General features: G+C 46.0%; 1 protein-coding gene across 1 annotated transcript in view; it reads left to right on the top strand.

The window, feature by feature from the left end:
• Positions 1–4199: 4199 nt before the first annotated feature.
• RNF26 (ring finger protein 26) overlaps positions 4200–10892 on the top strand; it is a 32618-nt gene continuing 25925 nt past the window's right edge. The window contains exon 1 of the mRNA XM_069614366.1: positions 4200–4329. The gene's annotated coding sequence lies outside the window, so the exon portion shown is untranslated. The remainder of the gene's footprint in view (positions 4330–10892) is intronic.

Below are 10892 nucleotides of genomic sequence, written 5' to 3'. Positions count from 1 at the left end.
ATGACCATAAATTCGACAGTAAATGGGTTTAACGCAATTAAAGAGGAGCTGCGAGCTGTAAGGATGGTAGCACTACAGAACAGATATGTATTGGACCTTCTCACAGCAATGGAAGGAGGAGTTTGTGCAAAGATAGGACAATCATGCTGCACGTTCATACCTGCCAACGATGCCGACAATGGTACACTAACAGAAGCAGTTTCACAATTGGCCCAGATGCACTCCAAAATGATGGACGAAAGTAACGGCGTAAACAAGGATAAAAGCTGGTTTTCACTATTATGGTCATGGATGCCATCTTGGCTGTCAGATGGACTGAAAATAATAGTGGGATGTGCTATTTTGGCTGGAGCTGCACTGATAATAATTAGATTTTGGAAAGCCCGGAAGGCGCGCTCAACTGATGAGTTGCTGGAAATGGTGGGAATGCACCCCTTGATGCCAGCGGATGACGGCCAGCACACAGGTGTGATAATACACGAAAGGGAGAAGTTGCGCACCCAAATCATCGCCAATCATCTAGACCCACCATCAGTGAAGATCGAGAACCCAAGGAACCCTAGGAGCTACATAGGAAGATGGGTGTACTGTACTCCTGGAGGAACATGCGAATACATGTATTGGTCATTTGAAGATCACGTAAACCATTATGGACATCTCGGAGGGATAACCAAGATATGGAGAGTAAGAGGAGATAACGAGAAGAATATGTTTGTGGTCGACAAGTCGACCAGAGGGGGGACTGAAGTGGGAGAATGGAAAACCAGACTCCCGTCCTTCACCTCTCGCGCTTGGCCTAGAGGGTCGCGGCCCAGACACCCGCCACGAGAAGAGTTTGCCCATTTACCAGATGACCAAATACCCTGGTACAGAAACATACGGATGTGTCCATCTGCCTGCCCAACAGCCCGCACTGGCCATGCCGACACCTGCGGCACGGACCAACTAGACTGAAATCTACACATCGTTAGAGATGCCATGACGACCTAGATAACGGGAAGCACCGCTGAACTATTATACACGCTGAACATTTCCACACCAATCTACACGAAGAACATACTCAGTGCTCTGACGTAGGCGACAGGCTTATTCACGGACGTGCATCTTTATTATTTTTACATAGGCTTTCAGAATGCAGAAACGCAAGACGCACCATGAGCTCATTTATAACGCTTGCTCACGCTTCTCTTGAAACCCGTTACCATCATGAGAGATATAATGGAAACACGATACTGGCCATGAAACTGTATGCCACTATAACCTAAAGCATCCATGCACTAAATGGATTACTCGTACACCAGGCCCAAGTAGGCCCCAAGCAAGAGTTCCCGTGGACATTAACAAAGCAAAAGTCAGGTTGCTGAGCCTGCAGAAAGAACCCAGTGGAGCAACCAGCCAAGGTCGTAATGTTGCAAACCCACAGTCAAGAAACAAATCTTCAAAGGCACGATGTTGCAACCTCGCACTCCACGTACCAATGTTAAAATCATATCTGCAAATTAAACCAGACATACAGTGGAAAAACAATATTAATTGTGCAGAATTATGCCTCAAACACGGTCCCTCCCCACGTGACCAAGCCGAACCTGACGAGATGCCAAAACCCAGGAGAGAAAAGGCGTCTGGGTACCTCGCTACGAGACGCAGGCCGACACACTTGAAAGGCTCAATGGACACCTGCTACAGTGGGAACGGTCAGTCTCCCACCTATGAATAAATCCTCACATTGCCTGCACGTACCCATACTGAAACACTGTTGCAACCACAGGTGCACCGTGTGCTGGGAACAACGGTGGTCCCAGGCTGGGGAGCTCACGAATGCACCAATCAGAACATGAGGTTCTTATCTCAGACGTCAGTAACGTTAGCCAATCCTCAGGGGTCTTCATGTAACAATTCTTATGTATCTAATTGTAGGGACAACCCAGATATACCACCTGACTACATCTTAACCACTAATATCATTCTCTATATGCGTACTATACTAACCCCACCACTCGAGCAACCAATCAAGAGTGGCGATAGGTTCTTTTGGTAACTTTTTGGAATGACGCAAGTAGCGCGTCATAATGTAGTAAAAAGGGCCTGCGAGCCCCACTATTGTGTGTGTGTCAGGACGAACGCGTACGCTCCTTGACCCATCCCTGCCGTTTGCATAATAAACGACAGAAGTTGCCTTGCTCCTTGTGTGTGCCTCATACTCTGTCTCGATCCGAGATATACACGGGAGGAGTTGGGGCCTCCCTGCCCGGAGGTCTGCGGACGGCCCGGCCGACCCCGGCAGAATCCCCCCCGACAAGACCATATACTCACCCTCCACCAATTAAAACCCCATACTGGGACACTGCGTTTCCTGCACTCCACAACCCTGTGTTTTACAACAGTACTATCAAGACTTTGGAAAAAAACATTAATTTCAGTCATACTCCCCCCACAACAATCAGCTGTATGTACCCCCCATTCCAATCACCCACCATTTGCACATCTTAAGGGTCATGCCCAGGACTATAGCCACCCCTCCCATTACCTGTACAAACAGCTGTGTCTGCAGCAACTCATGCTCAATTGCAGAGATCAAACACGGATCACTGCCGAGCGGGACTTTGTAGAGACTCGGAATGGTGGCTAGGTCACAAGCAGTTCATTCAAATAAACAAAAGCAATCCTGCGAGCGAGATAGCTCAGTGAGATGTGATAATAGGGTGTTACCAGCAGGACCCAATTTTGAATCCCCAGTAGGGGAAAAGAAAAAAAATTGCCCTTCCCTACCATACTGGAATGGTGCTCTGGGTGACAAAGTAAGGGAATGATGGTGGATTTTTCCCAAAAGTATGGGACCATTCTACCCTTGAGTTCACTCCCACTGTGACCCTATGTTTAGGGACGGTTCTTTGCAAACAAAAAGGGAAGGATTTAAATGTTACCAGAAATTTGAGGAACCCTTTAGCTCTTGTACACTTCGACCGCCGCCTAATACCCCATCTGCACAGTCTGAACCCCTCCTCTACACAGGACCATACATGCCAAAAAATGTTAGCACCTGGAGGGAGATTTTCCTCACAGAAAGCAGGAGAATACATGTTTCCCATTGGGTTGCATTAGGATTGGAATTTTATAAGGGAGAAAGTAAAAAAATAACTAAATGATGTCCCTCCCATCTACACCAGGAGGGGTTGGCATGTATGCCCTGGGCGTTCCACTCCTGTGCAAAGGACCACACGTTTCAAAAACTGAAGTCTACCCCACTACAGGATAAATGCCAAAACCAGAACGTCTACACAGGCCAAATCCCTCCCATCACCCGCTAATCTGCTCTGCAGTAAAAATGCAGATAGCCTCCTACCCACCTAGCCCTAGTCAAATCACCACGCGTCCAAAGAAAACAAGTATTCTGCCATTCTTCACAGTACCACAACTGCCAAAGTGGAAAGTGGTTTACCAAACATTGACAGTGGAAATGCCTTTGTCGCCAACCCTCACGATTTTTCTTGCAAGAATGTTTTTCTTTCTCCCTCCCAGGGGTGGACTGGCCTTTAGGGAACTCTGGAGATTTCCCGGTGAGCCTCTGCACCCTGGGCCTCTTTTCTGTGGTATTTCCAAATTTTCTCATAGGAAAAGCATTGGGCTTGCTGAAAATGTGTCATATAGGGCCATTTTGAACTTTATTTCCAGGGCCTCTTTTGGTCCCCAGTAATTATTTCCAGGGCCTCTTTTAGTTCCCAGTCCAGCCCTGCTCCCTCCTAAAATAATTATAAGGCCAATGAAATCCAATGGGAATGTTCAGTTGAGACACTTTATTTGATATCTTATCTCTCCCCTGTGCTAACACGTGTGGCATAGTTAGCTGCACACGTTCCAATGTTTAGTTCTCAGCCACTATTGCTTTGGTCACCCTCATACATGCCAACCCTCCCGATTTTTAGGTGAAAAATATTGCTATTTTTCACAGGTCCCCGCCTACAATAACTTTAGCCCCAATGGATTTCTATGGGGAAATATGCATCTCCCGATTTCACTGTGGAAATCTCCCTCCCCAGTGTATCTGAATGTTGGCATGTATCCACCCTGGCACCTACTCTCCCGCTGCTGCAACCACACTGGAAGTTTAGCGCCCTTCAGCACACGCCGAGGCTCAAGCGGTGACGTAGGCAGGCGTGCGTGATTTCAACGTAACGTGAGACTCACGTGACCAGGAGGAGGCGGAGCGTCGCTAGGGTCCAATTCTCGGATTTGAAGAAGGCACGTTACCCGTTGGTACAGGCATGCCCAGCAGCGCTGGTGCAGGATCAGCAAACCAACGGCTCACGGGTGCAACTCAAATAAGTGCAGGTGCCTTACATTAACCTTAATTTACTGCCTCCGCCCCCCAAGTGTTTGTGTTATGTACGTCTGATTCCCATGGAACGCAGGGGTCTCTGGTGTTATAATATACACGCTGAAAAAAGTACGGATGCTTTATTTTGTCTGCAGGTCTGGCTGTTTGGTAACACTTTTATTAATTGACGGCAGCAAAAGAGAGTTCATTATAAAAGCCATGTAATCCGGTACATACATCTAATCGCTTCAGTTTAAGTGATCCAAACTACAAATCCCAGAGTGCATTATTTTGAAGAGCTAGTGCTGGATTTGTGGCCCATAAGTAGTCAGCAGTGGTCTGCCTCATACAGCAATATTTAGCAATGCCATATGTAATGGCAGTATACCCTCCCCCTTTCCTCTTCGTTTCATTTGAGTTTTAAATGTTATGGCAATAGCGAGTCAGTACCTTGATCGCCGTTATTGCATATCGAATATATAAATGTACCTTGGTTCTGACTTGAAGCGTAAAACTACCTCCCTTACCAAAGCTTAGAAAAGTACCAGTTATAATATTTCCATCTGTAGCCGGGGAAACAGTATAACATGCAAGGGGCGTGCTTGTCTCTTAGTTATCCCAAGTAATCTTTATCGTAGAAAACTCTTATTTACCAGCTGACACTGTCTCACCCGATCTGTTCAGACAGCAATGCAAAGTTGAAGTGTACATAGCTCTCAACCATTTGGGTCGTGAAGGCGGGTGAAAACACCCGATTTTAGTTTTGGCGGGTGAGACGCCCATTGAAATGAATGGGCGTGCTGGAGGATTGGCGGGTGAGTCAGCTGTTTACAAGGCGGGTGACACCCGCCAAAAGCGTGAGAGTTGAGAGCTATGTGTGTATCCGTACTGAGTTTGGGTTCGCACGTCCATTGCATGTTTTCCATTTTGCCATTAATTCTATTTCCAGAGCACAAACCAATCTCTGTCTATGCAGACTTTAAACAGATCTTGAAAAAGTCAATATACCTAGTTTTTTAAGTAAGTAAATTAGAGTCTGGCGGGACTCTGGGCTCTGGCCGACCTGAGGCCCACCTAGGGCTCTGGCCTGACCCCGCCTTGTGCTCGCCCAATCCTTTTTAGATTTAGAAAAAAAGACGCCTTCCTGTAAGTGTGCCAACAGCACTTAAAAGAGTGCCTCTGCCTGTTTAGCGGGCCCTGCCTCATGGCTGCTTGTCCCGCCCCACAACCTCATTTATTGGCTGGGGCAGGACTCAAACACTTTCTACTGGTGCTCTCAGGCAGCAGCAAATTCAAGTTACTTTGTTTCTCCTCCAGGTACCCTTTGTCCTCTTTTGTTTCCCCAAACCCTTTAGCTGGCCAGACCCATTTCGCCCCATTTGGTGATTCTTAGCCATTTTAGCCTCCCCGAGGCCCCTTTTTTATTTGATTGGACGTTTCTATGGTGCCTATACACGGGTGTTTCCAGGCGCCACAAGACAAGGTGGAGGGTTGGGCGTAGGGACATGGGAATCCAATAGTGGAACAACAAAAGAGGTTATATCGGCCTTGTGACAATCCTACCATGCAAGTGCATGACAAGGTGGGACGTGCAGGGGGTAGAAGGAGAAGTGCAGGCGTGGGATACCCCCATGGGTGGAGGCGGGCAAATGCTGGGTGGGCCAAGGTGGCAAGTGCTAGGGAAAGGGAGGTTGAGTGCAGTAGACGGGGAAGACCAAGTTGGGATGGTCTGGGGAAGGGGGCCTGAGGGCAAGTGTTGGCAAAGGATGCTGGTAGGGGTTAAGCCCCTGCATGACTCTACGTTTTCTCAACAAATGCCATTTTATTATATTTTAAAGGTTGGGTGAACGCCTCATTAATTTGACCCTGATAAGGTTTTCCCAGCCTAAAATGAATTCAGGATTTCCTCTGTCCCTCACACTTATACATATAACAAATGAATATGGAAATGCATGGCAGTTCAAAATAACAAATCATTGAATTCGCAATCTGGGCGAATTTCCCTTATTCAGGTTTTAATGTTATTCTGTGACACAGTTCAAAAAAAGAACACAAGGAAATCCTGGATTTCAATAAAAGTTCCTACAGTCTTATGCAACTTCAACTTCAGCGTAAAGTTCCAACACACAAGTATAAGGCTTTTCCTCCTCCCTTGAACAAGTTCAGTTCATAAATAGCAGCAGTAATTGTCTTGGCGACGGTGATTTTTGCCTCAACAAATATATTCAAAAGAAATCTAGTTTCTTTCCAACAGCTTTAATCTGCATTTCTTTTAGCACCACAAACAACATAAATGGTCTCTGTCAGAGCTACTCCGTACAACTTCCACCTGGTTTACTCCCATGCCAGGCTTACTTCTCCAAAGGTTTGTCATCCGGGTATACTCCCCTGCCCGACCAACATTTCACAACAACAGTGGTTTTGTGGTTTAGCTCAGCTGACAAGAGGTTCATAAATTGTAGCTTCAGCACTTGCAACAACTTTTCAGGGTAAACGAGAATCCCATTGGCACTCTTTTTAATATTCTTTTACAAATGATGCTCTGCTCCCTCTGGAAATCTCTTCTCCACAAGGGCAGCCTTTTGCCACTCTTTTTTTTCTCCACCACACCAGTAACCAATGACATCCAGGATGGGGTTTCTTTCTGCTTCTCCCCTGTCTTTGGCAATGTCAGTTTCTACCGGCATCGCACCAAATGTTCGACAAAGTATGGACAATAAGTATCCCCCCTCTGCAGAACTATCATTAGCCCTCTTCTGCTGTTGGCAATGTTGACTAAACTGCTCGTGCCTGTTTTAGTCTCTCTTGGCTTGGGCAATGCTTGTAGGTTTTAGCTTTTAACAATATTGCCCCCTTGGTTTGCTAGTTTTTCCACAGATTCGCACCTTTAACATTACAGTTATAAGCCTTGATTAAAAACTATTGTTTTGCGTTACAGATTTGATTTCACCTTGGTAATCACTTTCCCTTCTACGTGCGTGCTCTATCTGCGTCTGTCGAATTGTTCGGTATTCAAAATTCCTGTCACAACTACTCGAGCGTTGCTCACTCACCAAACGCCTGCATGAGCCATGCATGGGAGAATTGCGCGCTCCGGGGTCACTACAAACATGTGAACTCACCGGTTAAGCCACGTGCCTCCATTTCAGTCGTCGTTCGCAGGACTTCTGCTTTGATGACTTCCCGCCTCTCGGCATTCTGCTTCCTTCTGTCGGCCTTTGCCTGTGCCACCTGTATTTGGAGCATCCCTTGCTCAGGAGATGATCTGATCTCCTCGAGTGCACTGCAGCCACCTCAGACGGCCTCTCGGGGAAAGAAATCTTCCTTTGCCTTCGCTTCCTGCTGCGCAACCTCTGCAACACGGCTCTCCAACGGGCAAGCTTCTTTCCTGCACTCTTCCCATTGTTTGACCTCTGCTCTTCCAACTCTGGGAGGCACAGACACTCTCAGGACCGGCAGCTGCAATCTGCCACACAAGAGTCCCAGCATCTTATCTCTCGTACAGCCACAGTATGGGCTGCTTTCATGAGTCGCACTGCTCCGTCTTACTGCTGCTAGGCTTTTTAAGCCTCTCCGTCTCCCTCAGGTGTGGGTCATTGGGATTAATGTTTGAGTGCAGTCTCCTGCAACATTGCACCTCTTCCTCGTCCCAGTACTCAAGGAATTATTGGACTTTTAAGTACCTAATGACAAAGTTTGTTTTCTGAGCTTGATTTGCACTTTTAAACACACCTTTATTCCTCCCAATATTCTTTAAAGGAATTTCATAGGAATTAATCACCAAGCTTGATTGCCAAGTTTCAAGATTTTTTAAACAAGTTTTATAATATTCACCCCTGCTTGCAGGCAGATCTTGTTGAAGATCAAGATGATTATTGCAACAAGGTATAGAATACTTTGGCATTGTAGAGTTGTCCTCCTTATCGGAAAAACAGATACTGTGTCTCATCCCACAGAGTCCCCTTCTTCCCCTGGGCCTTTTCTCCTTCCCGGTGATCTCCTGCAGAACACCACCTCCAAGGTCGGGATCAGAAAGCATCTGCCATTCCCTGACCACCTGGGAGTAGAATTTAGGCAGGGAATTAGTGAGGAATCTGTAGGATTAATCACACTATTCTTGACTTGACCACTATTTGTCCCCCCACCCCCCACACACCCAGGTTTGGCAGCCTTTTGTAGTAATAAAGTCCATATACTTTAGTGATATATCCTGCAGCTTCATGTAGGTTGAGGGTTAATACATGAGAGAATTATTCTTATATACACTTCTTAGAGTAAGCAAAGAACTTACTTTATCACAGAACCACTGACATGTCTGCCCCAGGACTGACTGGAGTGGCCCAAGTGGGCGGGCCGGGGCGGGGGGCGCAGACAATCTCTGATCTCAGCCCGCGTTCTACATAACCTGTAGGGTACCCCCCCTCCACACACTCGTTTTTATTTTAATTTCCCAACCCCCTCTCCTCGGCTCCTCTCTAGTGTGAGACTATGGGCCTACGAGGAAGATTATTTCATAGTTTTGAGTAAAGTGTAGAATTTAAGGCAAAAGGGACATCTCGAACTTCAATGGGAGTGTTTTGAAAGTAAATAATTGCCCATGTTGTCATATTGGTTTGAGGGGAGGAGAACAATTTTCCCACCCCACCCACCATCCCGCCTTCTGTCTCTTCTGTTGATGCCAATTTGGTCAATATTTTTGATGATCGACAGATTACTAGGTATATACACCCCATTGTTTAAAAATGTGTGGAAAAATCATGAAATCTGAATTTCAAAAAGCATCTCTTGATCATTTGGTATAAAACTAGATTGACTAATCATACAATTATAACATTTGGAAACAGAGGTGCGGAAGATTAAAAAGCCACCTCTGTCTGCATGTACTATCGATTCCAGCAGCAGTCAGCAATTCCATGATATCTTTGACTATTCCCTATGTCACTGCAGGGCTGGCGCTGATGGTGCCAGGAGGCCTTTTCAGCAAATGCACTGTAGTTTTGGCATAAATCATGTATTGAAGTGGGGCAGGAGTGTGATTTGCAGACCTCCCTTTCAGGAGCAGAATTACCGCCATCATTATATATTAAAACAAATGGCTCAGAATTTCCTGCCCTCACCAGATGGCCATTCTTTCACAGGACGGGTGTTTGAATAACCTTGTTTTCCTCAGTTCCAAAGTGGGGCAGTCTACTAGCAGCCCACTGCTTAGAGTTGGTGCTAAAATTACACAGAATTATTCCTGTGAGATGCCCTGAAATCTTCAGACTGATTGTGGGAGCCTGGCGGCAGCCTGCCAAGTGGCCATAGAGAAAATACAGTGAAGTTTCAAAAATGCTGAATAGTGACACTTATCGGTACTCCACTGATTCTGTAGTGAGTAGCCTAACAACTGTGAAAGCCAGTTGTGCTGCGCTGCAGTTGACTTAACCGTATACTGCTTGCTATCGTAATAAAGTTCACAGTGACTAGAATAGCGCCATCTTTATTTTAATAAAGACATCGAGGCGAGCATTATGCTTCACTTTCTTTACTCAACTTTGCAGCCATGAACAAAACAAAAACAATATTGAACTCAAATTAGTACAAACCCAGTAAGCAATGGCGTTCGGAGTAGTCCAGCGAGACCTCCAATATCAAAGCATGCCCGAGCCTACACTTCTCTCCTAAGGCAACAACCACCAGCCCTTGTGCTCCCCCCCCCCGCCCAGTCCTTCCTCTTTCTTTGCTTTCCTGATGTTTAATTTGAGCATGAGTGCTGTCCACAACTCGACCTCAAAAACCCATCCCGGTCAATTCTTAACTGACTGGATGAACTGGAGTTCAAACACTTCCAAGCTTTTCCCTCCGTCATCCTACAGTCTTCTGCGAAGCTCCTAAAACCAAAAGATTCAATCAGTGGACGGGTATCAAATTATCCACGGCATGCAATTAACTTACATCCGACCCTTGGATAGCATTTACCATTAATTGTGGGTGGGGCCGTTAATGCTTGGCTTGCTCTTTCATTGTATCAAAACATGTCCAGACCGGAGGCACGCATTATGCTACAGTGAATCTAAACACCAAGACAGCCGCCTCCATAATAGGCTTGCATAAAAATGTGTAAAAGTAGAATCTTTTGACCGATCTGCCAACCTTAGGATGTCATCTAGCCTAGCTCCTTCTGTAAAGGCCTTTGAAGTTATGGTTCCTCTGACTGGGTGCACATCAAACACTGACACATCTATGCTAGCTTTTGCCATAACCCATGGAAGCGACTGGGATATTGTGGGTGAGGACGAAGACACAAAGGATTCCTTAATGTAATTAGCAGCTTGGATACACCTACACGTTTGTCCCTCTTTTCTCTTTCATGCTGGATTAAGCTTCTTCTGCGCACAGATGCAGATTTTCTGTGAAATAATAGCTACAAAATTGACATGGAATTATCTTTGGTATGCTTCAAAATATTAAACCCTCAGCAAAAAAACTGCTACTCAAGACTTCAAGGGCCCTAAGATCTGATACTCTTCTATGTGATTTCAGACCTAAGACAGAAAGCTCAGCTGATAAAACGTTCAGCTCTTAAAGGGATAGT

The sequence above is a fragment of the Ambystoma mexicanum genome, chromosome 9 (genome assembly GCF_040938575.1).
Source record: "Ambystoma mexicanum isolate Mex_15411 chromosome 9, UKY_AmexF1_1, whole genome shotgun sequence".
In the NCBI taxonomy this organism is placed as follows: domain Eukaryota; kingdom Metazoa; phylum Chordata; class Amphibia; order Caudata; family Ambystomatidae; genus Ambystoma; species Ambystoma mexicanum.
This window is presented reverse-complemented; position numbering and strand designations above follow the sequence as displayed.